The sequence below is a fragment of the Canis lupus genome, chromosome 27 (genome assembly GCF_011100685.1).
Source record: "Canis lupus familiaris isolate Mischka breed German Shepherd chromosome 27, alternate assembly UU_Cfam_GSD_1.0, whole genome shotgun sequence".
Lineage (NCBI taxonomy): Eukaryota > Metazoa > Chordata > Mammalia > Carnivora > Canidae > Canis > Canis lupus.
The window spans coordinates 8,566,886-8,592,031 of NC_049248.1; the positions used below are offsets into that span (position 1 = coordinate 8,566,886).

The 25,146-nt window shown below is 36.3% G+C and overlaps 1 protein-coding gene across 6 annotated transcripts in view; it reads right to left on the reverse strand.

Annotated features, from left to right (window-relative positions):
* LOC611536 (C-type lectin domain family 4 member D) overlaps positions 1–15,485 on the reverse strand; it is a 39,227-nt gene extending 23,742 nt beyond the window's left edge. For 2 of the 6 annotated variants that reach the window (XM_038576687.1, XM_038576683.1), the window contains exon 1: positions 15,380–15,485. The gene's annotated coding sequence lies outside the window, so the exon portion shown is untranslated. Of the gene's footprint in view, positions 1–9,912; positions 9,999–15,379 lie in introns of all 6 variants that reach the window. The other 4 variants (XM_038576686.1, XM_038576682.1, XM_038576688.1 and 1 more) reach the window with 3 other exon arrangements.
* Between the last annotated feature and the right edge of the window lie 9,661 nt (positions 15,486–25,146).

Sequence of the window (25,146 nt, forward strand, 5' to 3'; positions counted from 1 at the left end):
GAAAAAAGACAATAGAAAGAAAGATATATTCAGGCAATGTGAACTAAAGAAAGTTTGAGTATCAGTTTTAAGTTCTAATAAAATAGAACTCAATACAAAATAATATTATAAGTGATAAAGAAGTGTTACAAGTGTTAAAGTGTTATAAGCATTAAAGGAGCCATAGAAGAAGATTTAATACTAATAGTAGAAAGAGAGAGACTCAAAATATATGACAGAACAACTGACAGACGTAGAAGGAGAAATAGATAAATCAAAACTTGTAGTTGGAGACATTAGCACGTTTTTCTGAACTGGTAGACTAAGCACACTAAAACTAAGCAGAGACATCAAATATCTAACCAATCCAAGTAATAAGCTTAAATATTAACCCATTCTTATTCACACACAGCAAAGAATTCTTTTTTAACTTCTATAATTTTTTTGTAGATGTTATTTTTTAAAGCAGTTTTAGTTTCACAGTGAAAATACACAGTTCTACATATTCCTTCTGGAAACATACATGCAACCTTCCCCATCATAAACATCCTACACTAGTGTGGTACATTTATTAAAATCAATGAGCCAACATTGCCATATAATAATCAATGTCCATAGTTTATATTAGGATTAGCTCTTTGTGTCATATACATTTAAAGGATTTTGACAAATGCATAATGATGTGTATCAATCATTAAAAGATGTATAGTTTCACTGCTCTAAAAATCTTGTGCTCCATTTATTTATCTCTCCCTCCCCTCTGCAACCATGGCAACCACTGATCTTTTTACTCTCTTCAAAGTTTTGCTTTTTTTCAGAATTTCATATAGTTGGAATCATATAGTATATTGTCTTTTAGGATTGGCTTCTTCCACTTAGTAATATGACTTCAAGTTTTCTCCATCTCCTCTCATAACTTGATAGCTCATATCTTTTTAGCTCTAAATAATATTCCATTCACTGGCTGTACCATAGTTTATTTATCCATCTGCATATTGAAAGGGCATCTTGACTACTTCCAGGCTTTGGTGAGTATGAACAAAACTGCTATCAACATTTGTGTGTAGGTTTTTGTATTCACAGAAGTTTTCAACTTATTTCAGTAAATAACTTGGAATGTAGTTACTGGATTATGTTTAACTTTATAAGAGAATTCCAAACTATCTTTGAAAGTACCCAGTAACAGGGTCACCTGGGTGGTTCAGTGGTTGAGCATCTGCCTTTGGCTCAGGGCATGATCCCAGAGTCCTGGGATCAAGTCCCACATCAGGCTCCCTACAGGGAGCCTGCTTCTCCCTCTGCCTATGTGTCTGCCTCTCTTTCTGTATTTCTTAGGAATAAATAAATTAAATCTTTTATAAAAGAAAGAAAGTGGGATCCCTGGGTGGCGCAGCGGTTTAGCGCCTGCCTTTGGCCCAAGGCGCGATCCTGGAGACCCGGGATCTAATCCCACGTCGGGCTCCCGGTGCATGGAGCCTGCTTCTCCCTCTGCCTATGTCTCTGCCTGTCTCTCTCTCTCTCTCTCTCTGTGACTATCATAAAAAAAAAAAAAGAAATGAAAGTATCCAGTAATAAACCTTTGTATATATAGTCAGATGATTATTAGTAAGGGTGCCAAAACCATTCAATGGGGGGGGGGGGGTTCAATTTTCAACAAATGATGTTGGGAAACTGGATATCCACATGCAAAAGAATGAGGTTGGACCCCTACCTTACACTGTACACAAAAATTACTCAAAAGTAATGAAAGACCAAAACATAAGAACTAAAACCATAAAACTCTTAGAATAAAATGAGGAAAGCTTTATGACATTGTATTTGGCAATGGTTTTTTTGGATATGACACTGAAAACACAAGCAACAAAAATACATAAATTTAAGACTATTGTACATTAAAAGACATAATCAACACAGTGAAAAGACAACCCATGTAATGGGAGAAAATATTTCAAGTCATATATCTGATAAGGGGATTAATAGTATAAAATACTTCCTTCAATTCAATAACAGAAAACAACCCAATTAAGGGATCCCTGGGTGGCGCAGCGGTTTGGCGCCTGCCTTTGGCTCAGGGCGTGATCCTGGAGACCCGGGATCGAATCCCACATCGGGCTCCTGGTGCATGGAGCCTGCTTCTCCCTCTGCCTGTGTCTCTGCCTCTCTCTCTCTCTCTCTCTCTCTCTGTGACTATCATAAATAAATAAAAATTAAAAAAAAAAAGGGTCATGTCCCCATTTAAAAAAAAAAAAGAAAGAAAGAAAACAACCCAATTAAAAAATAGTGGATGTGGATAGACATTCCTCCCAAAAGGATATACAAAGGATAAAGAAGCACTTGGAAAGCTATTCAACATCACTAATCATTAGGAAAATGCAAGTCAAAACCACAGCGAGGGGTACCTGGGTGGCTTAGTCTGTTAAGTACCTGCATTCAGCTCAGGTCATGATCCTATAGTACCAGGATCAAGCCTAGCATCAGGCTCCTTACTCAGCAGAGAGCCTGCTTCTCCCTCTGTCCCTTGTGCTCACTCACTCTCTCAAATAATAAATAAAATATTTTGAAAAACAGAAGCAAAAACCACAATGTAAAGTATCACTTTACACCCATTAGGACAGCTACTACCAAAAAAGAAAAGAAAAGAATATGTGTTGACAAGGATGTGGAACCTTTGTGAACTACTGGTGGGAATGTGGAAAATACATGGCAGCTTCTCAAAATATTAAAAATTGAATGACTGAATTATGCACTTATTTGACTTGTGAGCATATACTCAAAAGAATTAAAAGTAGGTCTCTAAGAGATACTGGTACACCCATGTTCGTAACATCATTATTCACAATAATCAAAAGGCAAAAACAACCCAAATGTTCATCAGTGTATGAATGAATAAACAAATTGTATATGCATACACTAGAATATTATTTAGACTTTAAAAAGAAGAAAATTCTATTAGGGCATCTAGGTGATTCAGTTGGTTAAGCATCTGACTCCTGGTTTCAGCTCAGGTCATGATTTCAGAATCCTGAGATCAAGCCCTGGTTTGGGCTCCATGCTCAGCAGAGAGTCTGCTTGAGATTTTCCTCCCTCTCCTTCTACCCCTCACCCACTCATGCTTGCTCTCTCTCTCTCTCTCAAATAAATAAATATGGGCTCCTGAGTGGCTCAGCTGGTTAAGGGTCTAACTCTTGATTTCAGCTCAGGTCATGATCTTAGTGTCATAAGATTGAGCCCATGTCCAGCTCCGCACTCAGGGTGGAGTCTGCTCAAGATTCTCTCTCTCTCCCTCTGCTCCTCTTCCTGCTCTCTCTCTCTCTCTCTCTCTCTCTCTCCTTCTTTCAAAGTAAAAAAACCTTTTAATTAAATTAAATTAATAAATAAAACTAAAGAAAGAAGAAAATTCTGACACATACTACAACATGGATGAAACTTGAGGCCATTATTCTAAGTGAAAATAAGCCAGTCACAAAAAGACAAATACTGTCTGATTCAATTTATGTGAGATACCTAAAGTAGTGAAATTTATATAGACAAAAAGTAGAATAGTGGCTCCCAGAGGTTGGAGGATGGGAGGAAGGGGAAGTTATTGTTTGATGAGTATAAACTTTTAATTTTGGAAGATAAAAAGCTCTGGAGATTTATAGTGATAGTGCAAAAAAAAAATGTAAATGTATCTAACACCACTGAACAGTACACTTAAAAATGGTTAAGATGAGGGGTGCCTGGATGGTACAGTTAGTTAAGTGTCTGAGTCTTGGTTTCCACTGAGGTCATTGATGTCAGGGTCCTAGGATCAAGCCCTGTGTTGAGCTCCATGCTCAGTGTAGAGTCTGATTGAGATTCTTTCTCCCTCTCCCTCTGCCTCTCCCACTTGTACACTCTGTCTAAAATAAATAAATAAACCTTTTCTTTAAGTGGTTAAGGTGAGTACATTTTATGATATGTGTATTTTGCCACAATTAAAATTTGTGGGGTTTTTTAAAGACTTATTTATTTATTATTTTAGAGAGAAAAAAGAGTAGGCAAGTAGGTGGGGGGCATAGGGAGAGGGAGGGAGAGAATCTCAAGTGGACTTCCCTCTGAGCACAGAGTCTGACTGGGGATTGATCTCATGACCCTGAGATCATGACCTGAGCTGAAATCAAGAGTCAGATGCTCAACCAACTGAGCCACCCAGGTGCCCTGCAATTTAAGAAAAAAAAAATCTAAATTACAATACATCTCAAAATTTATCCAAGGAAGTTAAAATGCACTTAAAGGAAAATTTATAAAATACTTAAGGTGATCATTAAGAGAAATTTATAATATAATGATTGAGAAAACAATTTGACACCAAACAACACTAACTGGACATCTTTGACTCTAATTAGCTTTACCCTGGATAATTTAAATATATTCATCAAAAATTCATTCATTCATTCATCAAGAAACTCAACTGAGTAAAACATTCTTTTTAACAAGTTGAAAAAATGAAGGAAGGAGGGTAAGAGAGAGGGAAGAAGGGAAAGAGAAAAGAAAGAAAAGAGGGAAAGAAGGAAGTTGGGAAGGAAGGAAATAAGGAGGGAGGCAGGGAAAAGGAAAGAAAAATACTAAAGATAAGGAGAGAAGTCCATACAATAGAAAATAAAAGTGGAGAAATTAGCGAAACTAAAAGGTTATTTATCCAAAAGGTTAATAAGATAGCAGAATTTCAGTAAGACTTATCAAGAAAGTAAAAAATTAAATTAAAATGGAATAAACAGGAAAAAAATAACTATTGATAGAGATTTCAAAATAATTGAATCTCTTTGGAGTAACAATTTGCTAAAGCCTTTTTTAAATAGATGAAATGGAAAAAATTCTAGGCAAATATAGGATGTTAAACTTGAGGCAAATATAAACAGAAAACTTGAATGGATAGATATGGACGTGCCCTACCAAATACTATGAATATGACAAAGCTGTAGGAAAACAACAACAGTATTTTATTGGCACAGAAAAATAGGGCAGCCTGGGTGGCTCAGTGGTTTAGTGCTGCCTTCAGCCCAGGGTGTGATCCTGGAGACCCGGGATCAAGTCCCACTCAGGCTCCCTGTATGGAGCCTGCTTCTCCCTCTGCCTGTGTCTCTGCCTCTGTGTGTGTGTGTGTGTGTGTGTGTGTGTGTGTGTATCTCATGAATAGATAAATAAAATTTTTAAACAAAAGAAAAATAGATGAATGGAACAGAATGGAAAAGGCTTTGAGTTACGTATATGAGAATCAATATATGATAAATGAGCCACCACATATCAATGGAAAGAACACAAGTTTTATTATAGACTATTGAGATACTTAGTTATCTAACCAAGTAATAAAGTCAAGTTCTCAAGATTAGATATAAATCATTACCTCTCCACAGGCCTGGAATCAGAAACCATGAAGACAAATTGCAGATAGGGAAATTGAAAAGACAATCATAGAGAGTTTCTAAAATATAAGAGGGAATTTTAAAAGATATGTATATTTAAGAGATAGGAGATGTTGCACATGCCCTAAAGAAATAAGTATGGGAAACATATGAAGCCAAATATCAAAGGCAATGGTTCCCAGACTTGCCTTCAAATTGGTAATAAGTGAGGAGCTTTAAAACAAAACCAATACTTGGGTACCACTCCCACAGATTCTGATTTAATTGGTCTGGGATGAGTATTGGACTTCAGAATTTAAAAAATATCATCAGGGGCAAGCTAAATTTGAGACCCACAACTCCAAGGTAAAAAGTGTGGAAGGACAATTTATGCTAATGGAGTACCAGGAAAGACAACAATGAGTGGGTGCTTAGAGGAAGGCAGCACTCATGACTCATTGGAAAAAACTCATCTGGTAGAACCCCACTTTCATGAAAGTGAAGTGAATACAGTTGTTATTTGAAAAAAATTCTATTGGACAAATGATGTATTTTTTCTATATATAAATCTTACATAGAGGAAGAAAGAATGAAGGGGAAAACACTTAATAGATATCAAACAAAAATATCCTAAGAAAATATGATCATTATGAGAGAACTGGAAGACTTTTTTTTTTGAAGACTTTCTTTAGAAACATGGAAATTCTAGAGATTAAAAAGATGAAATATCTGAAATAAAATTTTCATTGGATAGAATTAATACCATATTAGACAATGAAGAATAGATGAGTTAATTTGAAGACACAGCAATAGAACTTATCCAAAATGTTTTCACAGAGAGAAAAAAGACTAAAATAAATGAACATATCAGAGACTTGTGGAGTAATATCAAAAAGTCTGATACACATATTTGGAGTCCCACAAAAGGGGCCAGGAAAGCTATTTGACTAAAAATATAACTGAAATTTTTCCAAATTAGATTAAAACTATAAACATACAGATGCGAAAAGCTTAATGAACCCAAGCAGTATGAACATGAACACACACACACACACACACACACACACACAGATATACACACACAATCAAGGTATATCATAATCAAATTGCTTTTAAGAAAAAAAAAAGCACTATGGTCAACTAATATTCGACAAAACAGAAAAGACTATCCACTGGAGAAAGGACAGCCTCTTCAATAAATGGAGCTGGGAAAATTGGACAGCCATATGCAGAAGAATGAAACTAGACCATTCTCTTACACCATACACAAATATAAACTGAAAATGGGTGAAAGATCTAAATGTAAGACAAGAATCCATCAAAATCCTAGAGGAGAACACAGGCAACACCCTTTTTGAACTTGGCCACAGCAACTTCTTGCAAGATACATCTATGAAGGCAAGGGAAACAAAAGCAAAAATGAACTCTTGGGACTTAAGATAAGAAGCCTCTGCACAGCAAAAGAAACAGTCAACAAAACTAAAAGACAACCTACAGAATGGGATAAGATATTTGCAAATGACCTATCAGATAAAGGGCTAGTATCTAAGATCTATAAAGAACTTATTAAATTCAGCAGGAAAGAAACAAACAATCCAATCATGAAATGGGCAAAAGACATGAACAGAAATTTCACCAAAGAAGACATAGACATGGCCAACAAACACATGAGAAAATGCTCTGCATCACTTGCCATCAGGGAAATACAAATCAAAACCACAATGAGATACCACCTCACACCAGTGAGAATGGGGAAAATTAACAAGACAGGAAACAACAAATGTTGGAGAGGATGTGGAGAAAGCGGAACCCTCTTGCACTGTTGGTGGGAATGTGAACGGTTACAGCCACTCTGGAAAAGAGAGTGGAGGTTCCTCAAGGAGTTAAAAATAGAACTGCCCTATGACCCAGCAATTGCACTGCTGGGGATTTACCCCAAAGATACAGATGCAATGAAACGGCAGGACACCTGCACCCCGATGTTTATAGCAGCAAATTCCACAAGAGCCAAACTGTGGAAGAAGCCTCAGTGCCCATCGAAAGATGAATGGATAAAGAAGCTCTGGCCTAGGTTGTCTTTTAGTTTTTGATGGATTCTTGTCTCACATTTAGATCTTTCACCCATTTTCAGTTTATATTTGTGTATGCTGTAAAAGAATGGTCTAGTTTCATTCTTCTGCACGTGGCTGTCCAATTTTCCCAGCACCATTTATTGAAGAGCCTGTCCTTTCTCCAGTGGATAGTCTTTCCTGCTTTGTCGAATATTAGTTGACCATAGAGTTGAGGACCCATTTCTGGATTCTCTATTCTGTTCCATTGATCTATGTGTCTGTTTTTGTGCAGTACCACACTGTCTTGATGATCACAGCTTTGTAGTACAACCTAATATCTGGCAACATCTCCAAAGAAACAAGAGCTTTAAATGATACACTGGACCAGATGGATTTCACAGATATTTACACTACTTAACAAAAACACAACTGAATACACATTCTTCTCAAGTGCACATGGAACTTTCTCCAGAATAGACCACATACTGGGTCACAAATCAGGTCTTAACTGATACCAAAAGATTGGGATCATCCCCTGCATATTTTCAGACCATAATGCTTTGAAACTAGAACTAAATCACAAGAAGATATTTGGAAGAAATTCAAACATGTGGAGGTTAAAGACCATCCTGCTAAAAGATAAAAGGGTCAACCAGGAAATTAGAGAAGAATTAAAAAGATTCATGGAAACTAATGAGAATGAAGATACAACCGTTCAAAATCTTTGGGATACAGCAAAAGCAGTCCTGAGGGGGAAATACATCACAATACAAGCATCCCTCAAAAAAGTGGAAAGAACTCAAATACAAAAACTAACCTTGCACCTAAAAGAGCCGGAGAAAGAAAAGCCAATAAAACCTACACCCAGCAGAAGAAGAGAGTTAGTAAAGATTCAAGCAGAACTCAATAAAATAGAGACCAGAAGAACTGTGGAAACAGATCAACAAAACCAGGAGTTGGTTCTTTGAAAGAATTAATAAGATAGATAAACCATTAGCCAGCCTTATTAAAAACAAAAAGGACTCTAATTAATAAAATCATGAATGAAAAAGGAGAGATCACCACCAATACCAAGGAAATACAATTTTTAAAACTTATTATGAGCAGCCATACGCCAATAAATTAGGCAATCTAGAAGAAATGGACGCATTTCTGGAAAGCCACAAACTACCAAAACTGGAACAGGAAGAAATAGAAAACCTTAACAGGCCAATAACCAGGGAGGAAATTGAAGCAGTCATCAAAAACCTCCCAAGACACAAAAGTCCAGGGCCAGATGGCTTCCCAGGGGAATTCTATCAAACGTCTAAAGAACAATACCTAATTCTACTAAAGCTGTTCCAAACTCATTCTATGAGGCCAGCATCACCTTAATTCCAAAACCAGACAAAGACCCACCGAAAAGGAGAATTATAGACCAATATCCCTGATGAACATGGATGCAAAAATTCTCAACAAGATACTAGCCAATAGGATCCAACAGTACATTAAGATTATTCACCATGACCAAGTGGGATTTATCCCCGGGATGCAAGGCTGGTTCACACTCGTAAAGCAATCAATGTGATAGATCACATCAACAAGAGAAAAACCAAGAACCCTATGATCCTCTCAATAGATGCAGAGAAAGCATTTGACAAAATACAGCATCCATTCCTGATCAAAACTCTTCAGAATGTAGGGATAGAAGGAACATTCCCCAGCATCTTAAAAGGCATCTATGAAAAGCCCACAGCAAATATCATTCTCAATTGGGAAACACTGGGAGTCTTTCCCTTAAGATCAGGAACACGACAGGGATGTCCACTCTCACCACTGCTATTCAACATAGTACTGGAAGTCCTAGCCTCAGCAATCAGGCAACAAAAAGAAATAAAAGGCATTCAAATTGGCAAAGAAGTCAAACTCTCCCTCTTTGCAGATGACATGACACTGTATATAGAACACCCAAAAGATTCCACCCCAAAGTTGCTAGAATTCATACAGCAATTTGGCAGTGTGGCAGGATGCAAAATCAATGCCCAGAAGTCAGTGGCATTTCTATACACTAACAATGAGCCTGAAGAAAGAGAAATTAAGGAGTCAATCCCATTTACAATTGCACCCAAAAGCATAAGATACCTAGGAATAAACCTAACTAAAGAGGTAAAGGATCTATACCCTAAAAACTACAGAACACTTCTGAAAGAAATTGAGGAAGACACAAAGAGATGGAAAAATATTCCATGTCATGGATTGGAAGAATTGATATTGTGAAAATGTCAATGCTACCCAGGGCAATTTACACATTTAATGCAATTCCTATCAAAATATCATGGACTTTCTTCAGAGAGTTGGAACAAATCATCTTAAGATTTGTGTGGAATCAGAAAAGACCTCAAATAGCCAGGGGAATATTAAAAAAGAAAACCATATCTGGGGCATCACAATGCCAGATTTCAGGTTGTAATATAAATAGTTACCCTGCTTCTAAAGAATATAATCTGTGGTAGGAGGTGGGATTTGGGATAGGATGTTACCTTCGGAATTAATATACTTGGTTTTGTTTCTGGCTCATTCTGATCTTAAGGAAGTAATTTAATCTCCCCAGTAGTATATTCTTCATCTATCAAAAATAGAAATCATAATAAGGTCTCCAAATAGAACACAAGATTGTGTGACAAATAAGACAATGTACACTTAAAAATTTTTTAAGCAAAAATAAATAGTATTGTTATATTATTACCCTACCAGAATTGAACATAGATATTTAAATTTGTATTAACTGGAGAAAAATTTAATCGAAGTGTCTATATGTGTTTAGAGGCAGCAAAATGTAATGGCTAAGAGCACTACCCTCTTTGGAGTTAGATAGACATGGAGTTGAACATAGTTCATCTTATTAGGTTTTGACATTGGGAAAGTTATTCAATTTTTAACCAGTACAATGAGTTCTGAAAAATAAGTTTCATGAAGTGATATAATACATGCACTTAGTAGAGCTTAATAACTGTTATCATTATTATAATTGCTAAAATTAGTATTAATTGTCACTACTAATAAAATTTCCCTAAACTGAGCCACTTACATTGGCCAAGAAAACAAGCCAAAATACCAACAAGTTTCCAAGAGGGAGGGATTCCTAACCCACCCATCTCAGATAGTATTATTTTATCCTTTTTCTTTTCTTTTTTTTTTTTTAAAGAATTCTACCAGACATTTTTTTTTTATTTATTTATGATAGTCACACAGAGAGAGAGAGAGAGAGAGAGAGAGAGAGGCAGAGACCTAGGCAGAGGGCTCATGCACCGGGAGCCCGACGTGGGATTCGATGCCGGGTCTCCAGGATCGTGCCCTGGGCCAAAGGCAGGCGCTAAACCGCTGCGCGACCCAGGGATCCCCTCTTTTCTTTTTTTAAATCAAGAGACAGAACTCTTTTTATATTACACTATTTTTTTGCACTTTTAATCACTTTTTAATTTTATAATTTTGGATGTGTTTCATCTCATTTATGATTATTTAACAGTGAAATTGCATTTGGGTTATCAAATTTTAAATTTCCCTATTCTAAGTAGTATTTCTCTAAGAAGTAGGAAATTACTTGTAAAAGTCAAACATAAAGGAATGCTTATTAGATTTTAATGGTAGTGATTAATTTCTTTTAAAAAATTGTTAGTCTAAATTTTCATTTTGGACCTTTATATTACCTTTTTGATCAGTCTAGATCGTTTTCCCATAAATAATTTTACTGAGGTAAAGTGCAATTAATTTAGAATTAAATTTTAATTGAACCTGTAAGCTTAAGGAGAATTTTCTGTATAATATCCTGAGATTCTCTAATATAAAGCCAATATTCCAGGGGAGGAGGACTACTCCTCAGACAAGTTTAATTATATAACACATAGGTAAGTTTCCTATGCTTAGGAAACTTTCCTATGCTTTCCTATGAAACAATGTGAATATAGTTGACACTACTGATATGTACATTTAAAAACTGTTCAGTGGTGCCTGGTGGCTCAGTTGGTTAAAAGTGCCCAAGTCTTGATTTCAGCTCAGCTCTTGATCTCAGGGTTGCGAATTCAAGCCCCTCTTTGGGGTCCACGCCCAACAAACAGACAAAAAACAGTTCAGATTGTAAATACTGTATTTTCTTCCACAACAACAAAAAAATTAATGAAAAATAAAGAAAAGTAGCTGCTCTGCTTCTGTGATCACCACCAAATAAACGAGCACCCATTGCAACACGGTTCTGCTCATTCTTTGACCAAAAATTCTGTTCAGTAGAAATTAAGTAGCAGCGGGAACCAAAGGATTTCCAAGTACTTGGGCAACATGCCCAGGTATTTCCTGTGTTTCATGAAAGAGAAGATGAATGCAAGATGGCATAAATAAGATTAAAGTATATATTATACACAAAATTCCAAGGATCTGCATTTGTTTTCTAGAGATGGGTTTCTCATTTCATGTGTTTACTGTTTCCCTGGATTATATAATTTGCTTTTAAATATTCTTTAGCATTAAGACTTCAATATTTACTAGGGTTTACCTGCATAATTTCTCTGGATTTTTTGCTCAAGTTTTTTTTCCCAGTTCTTCAAGTCCTTTATACATTAGAAGCATCAAGTTCTAACTAACTCAAGTGATTAATTTTAGCATATATATATATATGCCTAAATAAGAAGTCATTTAGATTTGTTGAGGTTTGAGTATTTTTAAAGCTATTATATTATATTTGGTCTTCTTGGGCTTTATTTTTCAATCCACATTGCTAAGATTCATATATGTTGTTGTACGTAGGTCTATTTTATTTATTTTTTATTTTGTTATATCCTTATATATTAGTGATGAGAAACAATGTATAGACTTTTTTATCCTTTTTAACATTATGAATTGAATAAAATATATAGACCATATCTATTTCATTTTAATATTAGCCACTTTTAAAAATCTATCTCAATTATGTATTCTGTTCATTATTAAAGATCACTTTTCATAAAACTCAACACGTATTAACGTATTATTTTAATTTAAAAAGTTGAATTTGATAAACTGGGTTGTGGGGATAGTCTGTCAATTAAATTATATACTGCAAACATTTTTCATATGATGACCATGAAATCTCCAGCTCTGAGATTGACAAAAATATTGAAAGCTGTGATGAACAGAAGCACTTGTCAAAAAAAAAAAAAAGAAGCACTTGTCAAAAAGGTACACTCACATTAATAATATTTTATTTTCCCAATTGTTCTGAGAATAATGGCTGATCAAGGTACTTTGTAAGCATTAAAAAACAAAGGTAATTAATAGTTAAATAACTTACTAAAACCTTGCTTTAGTGTACCTCCTCGAAATTGAGAAAACAAATGACTACTGACTAGGAAATAACAAACCCTTTACAAACTATTCTATTTATTATTCTTTACCTTCAATAACATTGAAGAATAATCTAACTAAATTCGCTGTTAATACACCATTACAAATAATTTTTGATGACAGAATACTCTATGATTTTTGGCAAATAACTGAAAAAGTTCAAAAACTGGAGATAGTCTAATAAATCGCCTTCTATTCCTATCTATATAAGTAAGATTTATCAATATGCATCACTAAAAAGTAGGAATAGAATTGATGTTGAATTCTCTCTCAATGTAGTAATATTTGAATACACTGGATTAAGAGATGAGTTTCTGGGATGCCTGGGTGGCTCAGTGGTTGAGCATCTGCCTTGGGCTCAGGGCTGACCTCGGGGTCCTGGGATCGAGTCCCACATTGGGCTCCCTGCATGGAGCCTGCTTCTCCCTCTGCCTATGTCTCTGCCTCTCTCTCCGTGTCTCTCATGAATAAATAAAATCTTTTGAGGGATCCCCGGGTGGCTCAGCGGTTTAGTGCCTGCCTTCGGCTCAGGGCGTGATCCTGGAGTCCCAGGATCGAGTCCCACATCGGGCTCCCTGCATGGAGCCTGCCTCTCTCTCTCTCTCTCTCTCTCTCTCTCTCTCTGTCTCTCATGAATAAGTAAATAAAATCTTTAAAAATAAATAAATAAATAAATAAATAAATAAATAAATAAATAAATAAATAAATAAAAATAAAATCTTTTGAAAGAAAAAAAGAGAGATGAGTTTCTAACAGTTTTACTTTGTTGGTAATGATTTATCAAAATTTATAATAAAGATATATTTTGAATATTCTATCCTCATAATAATTTTGATGATAAGTCAATCCAGAAGAAATTTTATAACATGTAAAGTCCAATGTTCCTTAGGAAATAAAAGTATCAAATATATACTTATATTACATATTTTAGAAAATTGGGGAAGTATGATATAAATATTAGTTGAAGGGGAAAAGAATAAAACATACAACGGTTAAGGAATACATGTTCATTTTTTTATGAATGACGGTAGTAGGGGTAACACTTCTGTAATAGTAATTAATCACTAGTAGATAGGTTTTAAAAAGAGATATAAGAGTTCTTTAAATGTCAATATTTATAATATTTTAGAACTTAAAGCCTTTCTTTTTTAAAAAAGATTTTATTTATTTATTAGAGAGAGAGAGCAAGAGTGAGAGAGCACAAGCAGGGGGAGCAGCAGAGGGAGAGGGAGAATTTAATCAATACCCATCTCATTCATTTCAGAGCATTCCAAAAGCAAAAGCTAAAGCTCCACCTGCTGCTTGCAAGAAGGCATTCTTTAAAACTCTAGTTGCAAGTATGTCTCCAGAGGACAGGAGGAAGACTATCCTGATAGAATTTCATTCTGGCTCTTCAGAAGGGCCAGCTCCATAATCATTTGACAAAAGAACCCCAATGTGACAAGAGAACCAGACGTCAGGGAGAGTAAAGAAAATTATCCCTCTCCTCATACACAATATTCTTGCCAAATAGCAAAAAAGAGAAAATTGCCACATCTCACAGAAATAAAACTTCTGTCTTCTTTTAACCCCTCATAGGTTTCTCCATAGAGCAGAGGATCAGATTATTTAGTTCTTAAAGTAGCAAGAGTCTGAAATCTATTTGGATTTTTTTTCTTGGCAGGAGTAAGGCCATAAAGACTACTACCAACATGCACTTTGCCTCTCTTTGGCTTTTTTCAGTAGACGTAGTGTGAGGCAGACAATGATTCTGAAATGTCCTAATTCTTCACAAATGAAGTTACCAGGACTATATTTTAGAGTGAGGGCAGTTTCATCCTGAGCCATGTCCCAAGATCCAAACTGACAAGTAATAAAGCTAATACTTGGAATGGAGAAGGCTATTATTGAGAACCTTAGATATCAAAAAGAAGATTTTATCCATTTAATAAGGGTGAGGATAATGTGAAGCAAGAACTGTTATGAGGGGCACCTGGGTGGCTCAGTGGTTGAGTGCCTGCCTTTGGCTCAGGTCATGATCCAGGGGTCCTGGGATCAAGTCCCACATCAGGCTCCCCACGGGGAGCCTGTTTTTCCCTCTGCTTATGTATGTCTCTGCCTCTCTCTGTGTCTCTTATGAATAAATAAATAAAATGTTAAAAAAAAAAAAAAAAGAACTGTTATGAAGTGTGCCTGGGTGGCTCAGTTGGCTAAGCATCTGCCTTCCGCTCAGGTCATGATCCCAGGGTCCTGGGACCAACTCTACCCATGTTGGGCTCCCTGCTCAGGGCGGGGAGCCTGCTTCTCCTTCTCCCTCTGCCCCTCTCCACCAGTCATGCCCTCTCTCTCTCTGTCTCAAATAAATAAATAAAATCTTAAAGCAAAAAGAAATTAGGAACTATTATGAATAACTTCTAGTGTTGGCTTGAGTAAATTACATAGTGTATGTTGGTAGCATTATTGAGATTAAGAAGTGAGGAGGAAAAATTGTTTTGAGGGTGAATGCAGAGCCTGATATGAACATGTAAGTGTGGAGATATCTTAAAGCAGAGGCTTTATTAAAAAAAAAAAAAAAAAGAATAAACCAATATTGAGATCAACCCTGACCTCTCTCTGAGAACAGGGAAAGTCTGGTTAGACATCGCAACACCTTACCTGCTATGCTTGTCCCTTCACTGAAGCAGGTTAAATGTGAATGTTATGTTTGTAGTTCAAACAGCCTCTTGCCAGTTTTGCCATATGTAAAATGGTAAGTCACTGTGAAGGAAGAAGAAGGATTAGTATTCATCATTTTCTTTTTTTTACCATACAGCCTCATCCTTTATATATCTGTGCCAAGCTGACTTGCTTCCAACCACTACCATCCTCTCTCTAGGCAAGCTCTATAAAGACCATACTGAAATACTACCTGTTTGTATTCATCTATCTTGTTTGTTTATATGCCCACACACTTATTTTTGGTTCTTCCCCCACTGAAATTAAAGTTCCATATTCCAGGGCAGAGATTTTTATGTTTTCCACATCAATCAACTTCAAACACCTAAACAGTGATAGTCACAAAGTAACCAATAGCTATTTGTTAACTCTATTTGAAACATCACTAGCTCACGTGCGGCCCTGCATGATCTGTGGAAAGACCGGGTGGAGCGATAGGCCGGGGTCTCCGCGATGCCCGGACAGGCCACCAGGACCCAAGCCAAGCGCAGGGGGCTCGGGACCACAGGACGACCAGCAACACAACAAAACTGCTCCGACAGACGTTTTTTAAAGGAAAAAAATATGTGTATCTTGAAAGCTATTTAAAAATACACCTACTTAGAAACAAAAAAAATTTTTTTTTAATTTTCTCTTTAATTTTAATAATCCTGAATCCAGTTTACAGATTATTTTGGGTTCTTTTTTACAATAAATTTATTTTTTATTGTTGTTCAATTTACCAACATACAGTATAACACCCAGTGCTCATCCCGTCAAGTGCCCCCCTTAGTGCCTGTCACCGATTCACCCCCACCACCCCCCCCCCCCCGCCCTCCTCCCCTTCCACCACCCCTAGTTCATTTCCCAGAGTTAGGAGTCTTCATGTTCTGTCTCCCTTTCTGATATTTCCCACACATTTCTTCTCCCTTCCCTTATATTCCCTTTCACTATTATTTATATTCCCCAAATGAATGAGAACATATAATGTTTGTCCTTCTCCGATTGACTTACTTCACTCAGCATAATACCCTCCAGTTCCATCCACGTTGAAGCAAATGGTGGGTATTTGTCGTTTCTAATGGCTGAGGAATATTCCATGGTATACATAAACCACATCTTCTTTATCCATTCATCTTTCCATGGACACCGAGGCTCCTTCCACAGTTTGGCTATCGTGGCCATTGCTGCTATAAACATCGGGGTGCAAGTGTCCCGGCGTTTCACTGCATCTGTATCTTTGGGGTAAATCCCCAACAGTGCAATTGCTGGGTCGTAGGGCAGGTCTATTTTTAACTCTTTGAGGAACCTCCACACAGTTTTCCAGAGTGGCTGCACCAGTTCACATTCCCACCAACAGTGTAAGAGGGTTCCCTTTTCTACACATCCTCTCCAACATTTGTGGTTTCCTGCCTTGTTAATTTGCCCCATTCTCACTGGTGTGAGGTGGTATCTCATTGTGGTTTTGATTTGTATTTCCCTGATGGCAAGTGATGCAGAGCATTTTCTCATGTGCGTGTAGGCCATGTCTATGTCTTCCTCTGTGAGATTTCTCTTCATGTCTTTTGCCCATTTCATGATTGGATTGTTTGTTTCTTTGGTGTTGAGTTTAATAAGTTCTTTATAGATCTTGGAAACTAGCCCTTTATCTGATACGTCATTTGCAAATATCTTCTCCCATTCTGTAGGTTGTCTTTGAGTTTTGTTGACTGTATCCTTTGCTGTGCAAAAGCTTATCTTGATGAAGTCCCAATAGTTCATTTTTGCTTTTGTTTCTTTTGCCTTCGTGGATGTATCTTGCAAGAAGTTACTGTGGCTGAGTTCAAAAAGGGTGTTGCCTGTGTTCTCCTCTAGGATTTTGATGGAATCTTGTCTCACATTTAGATCTTTCATCCATTTTGAGTTTATCTTTGTGTATGGTGAAAAAGAGTGGTCTAGTTTCATTATTCTGCATGTGGATGTCCAGTTTTCCCAGCACCATTTATTGAAGAGACTGTCTTTCTTCGAATGGATGGTCTTTCCTCATTTATCAAACATTAGTTGACCATAAAGTTCAGGGTCCACTTCTGGGTTCTCTATTCTGTTCCATTGATCTATGTGTCTGTTTTTGTGCCAGTACCACACTGTCTTGACCACAGCTTTGTAGTACAACCTGAAATCTGGCATTGTGATGCCCCCAGATATGGTTTTCTTTTTCTTTTTTTTTTTTTTCTGGTTTTCTTTTTTAAAATTCCCCTGGGTATTCAGGGTCTTTTCTGATTCCACACAAATCTTAAAATAATTTGTTCTAACTCTCTGAAGAAAGTCCATGGTATTTTGAAAGGGATTGCATTAAATGTGTAAATTGCCCTGGGTAGCATTGACATTTTCACAATATTAATTCTTCCAATCCATGAGCATGGAATATTTTCCATCTCTTTGTGTCTTCCTCACTTCTTTCAGAAGTGTTCTGTAGTTTTTAGGGTATAGATCCTTTACCTCTTTAGTTAGGTTTATTCCTAGGTATCTTATGCTTTTGGGTGCAATTGTAAATGGGATTGACTCCTTAATTTCTCTTTCTTCAGGCTCATTGTTAGTGTATAGAAATGCCACTGACTTCTGGGCATTGATTTTGTATCCTGCCACGCTACCGAATTGCTGTATGAGTTCTAGCAATCTTGGGGTGGAAGCTTTTGGGTTTTCTATGTAGAGTATCATGTCATCGGCAAAGAGGGAGAGTTTGACTTCTTCTTTGCCAATTTGAATGCCTTTAATGTCTTTTTGTTATCTGATTGCTGAGGCTAGGACTTCCAGTACTATGTTGAATAGCAGTGGTGAGAGTGGACATCCCTGTCTTGTTCCTGATCTTAGGGGAAAGGCTCTCAGTTTTTCCACATTGAGAATGATATTTGCTGTGGGCTTTTCATAGATAGCTTTTAAGATGCTGGGGAATGTTCCTTCTATCCCTACACTCTGAAGAGTTTTGATCAGGAATGGATGCTGTATTTTGTCAAATGCTTTCTCTGCATCTAATGAGAGGATCATATGGTTCTTGGTTTTTCTCTTGTTGATATGATGAATCACATTGATTTACTGGTGTTGAACCAGCCTTGTGTCCCGGGGATAAATCCTACTTGGTCATGGTGAATAGTCTTCTTAATGTATTGTTGGATCCTATTGGCTAGTATCTTGTTGAGAATTTTTGCATCCATGTTCATCAGGGATATTGGTCTGTAATTCTCCTTTTTGGTTAGGTCTTTGTCTGGTTTTGGAATTAAGGTGATGCTGGCCTCATAGAACGAATTTGGAAGTACTCCATCTCTTTCTATCTTTCCAAACAGCTTTAGTAGAATAGGTATGGTTTCTTCTTTAAACGTTTGGTAGAATTCCCCTGGGAAGTCATCTGGCCCTGGACTTTTGTGTCTTGGGAGGTTTTTGATGACTGCTTCAATTTCCTCCCTGGTTATTGGCCTGTTAAGGTTTTCTATTTCTTCCTGTTCCAGTTTTGGTAGTTTGTGGCTTTGCAGGAATGCGTCCGTTTCTTCTAGATTGCCTAATTTATTGGCGTATAGCTGTTCATAATATGTTTTTAAAATCGTTTGTATTTCCTTGGTGTTGGTGGTGATCTCTCCTTTCTCATTCATGATTTTATTAATTAGAGTCTTCTCTCTCTTCTTTTTAATAAGGCTGGCTAATGGTTTATCTATCTTATTAATTCTTTCAAAGAACCAACTCCTGGTTCTGTTTATCTGTTCCACAGTTCTTCTGGTCTCGATTTCGTTGAGTTCTGCTCGAATCTTTATTAACTCTCTTCTGCTGGGTGTAGGATCTATTTGCTGTTTTTTCTCTAGCTCCTTTATGTGTAAGGTTAGCTTTTGTATTTGAGTTCTTTCCAGTTTTTGAATGGATGCTTCTATTGCGATATATTTCCCCCTCAGGACTGCTTTTGCTGCATCCCAAAGATTTTTAACAGTCGTATCTTCATTCTCATTAGTTTCCATGAATCTTTTTAATTCTTCCTTAATTTCCTGGTTGACCCTTTCATCTTTTAGCAAGATGGTCCTTAACCTCCACATGTTTGAGGCAGTTTACAGATTATTTTGATATTTTCTATTATTAGTTGTTACAGACAAATATATGAGGTAAATAACCAAGAGGAGCCTTTAAACATTTAGACATTTTAAATGTCTCAGATAAATATTAACTTTTATGCTCAAGGATGTGTTATTAAGCAAGACCTGTTCTCTCCCAGGTCCTGCCATGATTCTTCACTTACTCTTTATTGTCTTTCTACTACTAAAGCTCAATACTGTCAAACCTTTATGTCTTGGGGTCCTGAATATCTGCTTCCTTTAATGAAATAACTGTTCCTAAATCTCCTTCTCTTTTGCACTTGGTCATGAAAAGTAAAGCAGATTTTAACTTAGGTAATAATTGTGTTTTAATAAAGACTGTGGGGGAAAAAAAGATTGATTTGATTTACATCTCAGAAGGAACTTCAAACATAGCCCATTTGACATAGGAAGTCACTTTCACTCCCTTCCAGACTATTCAATACTATTTTTTAAAAGATTTTTTTATTCATTCATTGGAGAGAGACACAGAACACAAGCAGAGGAAGAGGCAGAAGGAAAGGGAGAAGTAGACTCCCCATTGAGCTGGGAGCTCAATGTGGGGCTCGGTCCCAGGACCTGGAGATCATGACCTGAGCCAAAGGCATATGCTCAACCATTTGAGCCACCCAAGTGCCCCCAATACTACTTTTAATTACCTTATCAGCAAGTAGAAAACCACACTGTAGCTTAAAAAGCAAAAAGATCTTTGTAACTTACCACAAAATGAACTTAAAATATTTGGAAGTAAATTGAACAATATCTTCAATATTTTTTAATTTAAATTCAATTTGCTAACATATTATCTTCAATATTTCATTTGAAAACCTTTGCTTCTCATGCTGGGAAAGACTCCCACATGAAAAATCAAGGAGCCTAATCTATATTATGATTATAAAATTAATTATAGTTGCACTCTCAAAATAGGGTTTTTGTACCTAGAGAACATGCAATCACTAGGGAAGCCAGTAGTGGAAGACAGTGTATTAGAGGGAGTCTACAACTAACACACATTCATATGTGAGGTCACGTGTGGGGAAAGTGCCAATACAACCAGTAGATCTGGATAAGGGAAGAAAACTTCATATGCCCTAAAAGAAATTTATTTGTGGATTTCAATTAAGTGTTCACAAGTAAACTTTCACATTGAATTTTAGGGAAAGCTTAATCCATGTATTGAACAGTGTCTTAGGAAGTAAGTAAAAGTCTGATTGACTAGATATAGCTTCAGTGATAAGGGTTAATATAGAAATTACATAAAGATCCACAAACATTGTTCAGGAATATGATTGCAAAATGGAAGATTCTGGAATCTATCTGCAAAAGTGGTGAAATATTCTTATTACATCAAGACCAATATTGGGAATAGTTTAGTAATCTTTTATTATCTCCCTGATTAGGAAAGAGGGAGCTTGAAAGGAGTATAACATCAGACACAGCCTTCATTAACATAGTCTCTAGAATGTAGATCTTTCTCTTTATTAATATCACAAATATCTCCACATTCTCAAGTGAGGAGTCTTAAACACAAAAAAATCCCTGCTATGGATAGATGCATATTGAATTCAACAAGCTTTTAAAGTTATGGGATAGATACAGCTAATGATAAAATTGATATTGAGAACCCCAGAAAATGTTCCCTGGGGCTGGTTAGAAATGCAACAACTCAAAGGGAGAGGGAGAAGTGGTTATAAAATATCTCCATCTGTTTCCAGTTCGCCTCAGATTATAGAAACACAAACCCAAGGACTAACTCACTTCATGCTCCAAAGAAAACAATTCTTATAAACCTTATATATATATAGGAAAATCAATTTAAAGACCTATTTGCTTCCTTGTCCATCTCAAATGTATGCTCCCCAAGTCACTTTTTACTCTTGACCATTGGCAACCCTGTGCTCCATTCTTTGGTCCTTATACATTTCTAGATTATAGTAGCAAGCCTTTGAATAAAGAGCTGAGTAGGAGGAAAGGCAAAAAAGTGTAATACACCAAAATAAAATGTAAAGCAAAAATTGATAGGGAGAGAGTGAGATTATACCAAAAGCAGACCTGTGGGTAGGTTCAGGTCAGATGTATAGACAAACACAGGACATTTCAGTCTAATAAGGGAGTAATGCAGTATCTAGCAATGGAAAAGATAATAACGGATTGAAAATAAAATCACATACTATTACAGTCAAAGTGCATATTGTTCTTTTGGCTTGAACTCCTTTAAAGGGGATATCAGGAGTCAATCAGCAATTTGAACCAAATCCCTTTTCAAGAAAGCAGCACTAGATTGCCCTTTTGAAAATTATTGTCCATGGTTGAACTAAGTAGACCCAGTTTGAGTCTCTTGTTTACAAATTGAGATAAAGACAATAAATCAACAGTTGGTGGCAAGCACTATTTTCTAAGAGATTTTTAGACTCAGATATTTTTCCACACAAATGTGTATATTTCTTATATACAGACGCACATGTACAAGATACATAGCGTCTCATTATTTTCAATTTATGAGATCATTATTGTTGTTTCTTATTACTACAGGCTGATAAGAAATTTTCTATAAGTCATTCCTGGGATGATCCTTTGGGATTATATCAAGATTCTGTGGATTACCTAATTACAAGAAATTGGGGGAAGAATGGCTGATCATTGTTCATGGATCCAGATTGGTTATGTGCCTCACGTCAAGTGCCATGATAGCTCCCCAATGCTTTGAAACCAACTTTCTCCAACTAGTTTTTGTTGTTGTTCTTGTTGTTACAAAGGTTGGTCTACAATAAAATAGTTCTCCATTACTAGAAGTGGAACAGTTTATTTGTGTAACCTTAAATGATTTTGTTTTTCTTTACCCCTTATCAGAGGACTATAGTAGTGAACTTAATGTGTTGGGAAACTGAAATCAACCCAGATGAATAATGAAACTTTTCTGGGCCACTAATCCATTTGAAATTCTAATGAAAATTTCAGATCCATTTAAAGAATTTTTTCACAAATGCACTAACAAAAATTGTCTATTTTTATTGAAAACTCATTTCGCTTGGCCAACAGACACATCAAAAGATGTTCAGCATTACTAATCATCAGGAAAATGCAAGTCAAAACCACAATTAGATACCACCTTACACCTGCCAGAAATGGCTAGAATCAGAGACAAGAAATAACAAGTGTTTGCGAGAACATGAACAAAAGGGAACTCTTGTGCACTGTTAGTGGAAATATAAATTGCTACAGCCATTGTGGAAAAAAGTATGGCAGTTCCTCAAAAAATTAAAGATAGAAATATCACATGATCCAGTAATTCCACTACTAGGTATTTAGCCAAAGAAATAAAAACACTAACTTAAAGGGACATAAGCATCCCTGTGTTTATTGCAGCATTATTTACAATAGCCAAGTTATGGAATCAGCTCAAGTGTCCCTCCATAAGTAAATGGATAAGGAAAATGTGGTGGGTGGGTGTGTACACACACACACACACACACACACACACAGAGGAATATTAAAAAGCCATAAAAAATGAAATCCTGCCATTTGAGACAATGTGGATGGACCTAGAAGGTATTATGCTAAGTGAAACAAATCAGACTGAGAAAGGCACATACCATATGAGTCCACTCATATATAGAATCTAAAACAAACAAAATCACTGAACTGTGCTCTAAAAATGTTAGCTTCTTCCTTTACACTATTGAATCTCAATAAAGTTTGGTCACTAAAAATAATATACTGTTTTATATCAGTCAAGATCTAATCAGGCTTAAATAATTAGAAAATTTATTAGCTTTAGTTATTAAAAAGCCAGAGTAGAATATGCTTCAGGAATAGTTGATTCAGTGGCTCAACAATACCCTTAAGAAACCAGATTCTTGGGATCCCTGGGTGGCGCAGTGGTTTGGCGCCTGCCTTTGGCCCAGGGCGCGATCCTGGAGTCCCGGGATCGAATCCCACGTCGGGCTCCCGGTGCATGGAGCCTGCTTCTCCCTCTGCCTGTGTCTCTGCCTCTCTCTCTCTCTGTGTGTGACTATCATAAATAAATAAAGAAAAAAATATTAAGAAAAAAAAAGAAAAGAAAAGAAACCAGATTCTTAAAAAAAAAGAAACCAGATTCTTTCCATTGTCTTACTTTGCCATCCATGGTGTTCCTGTCATCCTAAAGCTAATTCCCCTCATAGTGATAGAATGACTATCAGTAGCAGGCAGAACTACATATTTCTCTGTTCCTATTCTTTGGGAAATGAAGATTAGCTTCCTGAATCATCGGGGAACATGGAGAGGTGATTCGTTGACAAACTTGCAATTTGTGCCTTTTTCTAAACCAACCCCTAGGGTAACTGTTTTGATTGCCTTGGACTAATCAGTATGCACTCAGAGCTGAAAGGTCACAAGGTATCTGGGCTATATGAAAGTGACTCTCTAAACATCAAAGTTCTGTTTCTAAGGAAGAAGGTATAAATAGACCAACAATATACACCACAGTCCTAAACACAGGTTCTTTTATTATATAGTTCCATAATAAATTTAACTGGTGCAGTTAATAATTTTAACTGGTGCACAGCATTTCATTGTGTAGAGAGAATGTGATGAATTTAATCAAATACTTATACTGGGCTTAATACAGTTGGATTGTTATATTATTTCTTCCATCCTTGAGTCACTGAATTCATCTTTGACAAAGTAGGTACGATGGATGATTTCCACTTAGACCAACAGACCAATAGACCCTGAAGAGTTGTCATGTAGCAGCAGATTCCCACCTTCAGAGAAATCATCCAGGCTGATTGTTTTAACTCCAATGGGCAGAAGTATTTTTCCCAGTACTGAAGAGTCCACGGTTTCTGCCTCTTTTCCATTTACAAAGTGGCAGGTTGGCTAAAAGGGCTGTAAGTGTTGGTAGATTTGTTTATATGTTTATTTGGTTTTAATAGCAACCATAAAGTTGAAGATAGGGCCTAAAATTCTAAGTATATTTCACTCATAGTTGCTTAAATATATCTTCATAAACCAATATATAAACACACTTTCTTCAAATACTTTTGCCTGTAGCCAGTATTTTCCTTTTACCTCAAAGAGAACAATTACCTGAACTTTAATCAAGCATTTTAAAATCCACCTTCTAGAACAGTGGAAAACAATTTTTGGTCATCCTTAATATTTAATAATACTTCATTTTTGTTTGGTCATATTTAATACTTTAAGAACCACATATCCATGATGTAATATAATACACCTACTACATAAGAATTAAATTGTATAAAAAATAAACACTTCAATTTTGCATTTAATAATAAAATTAATCTCCTCTCACTTTAAAACTGTGAATCTTTTTAGAGACAGCAATGTAATTGAATATGCCTCATTATTTTGCAAAATCTGATTCAAAAATAATATAATTCAATGGTGTTTCTGGTATACCTTGCTGAATAATAAACCCACCCCAAAACTTAGTGGCTTAAAGCAACAATCTTATTTTTCACAATTCTGTCTACTGATTTGAAATCAACTGGATGGCTCTTCATTTTAATATCACTCCTTAAACACAAATCTTACATAAACTCTGTTACCTACAATCTTGATTTAGTGGTGCTTTATAGAAAATTAAAGAAAATAGGATCTGGATCACTTTCATAAAATGTAAGGTGGAGGTGA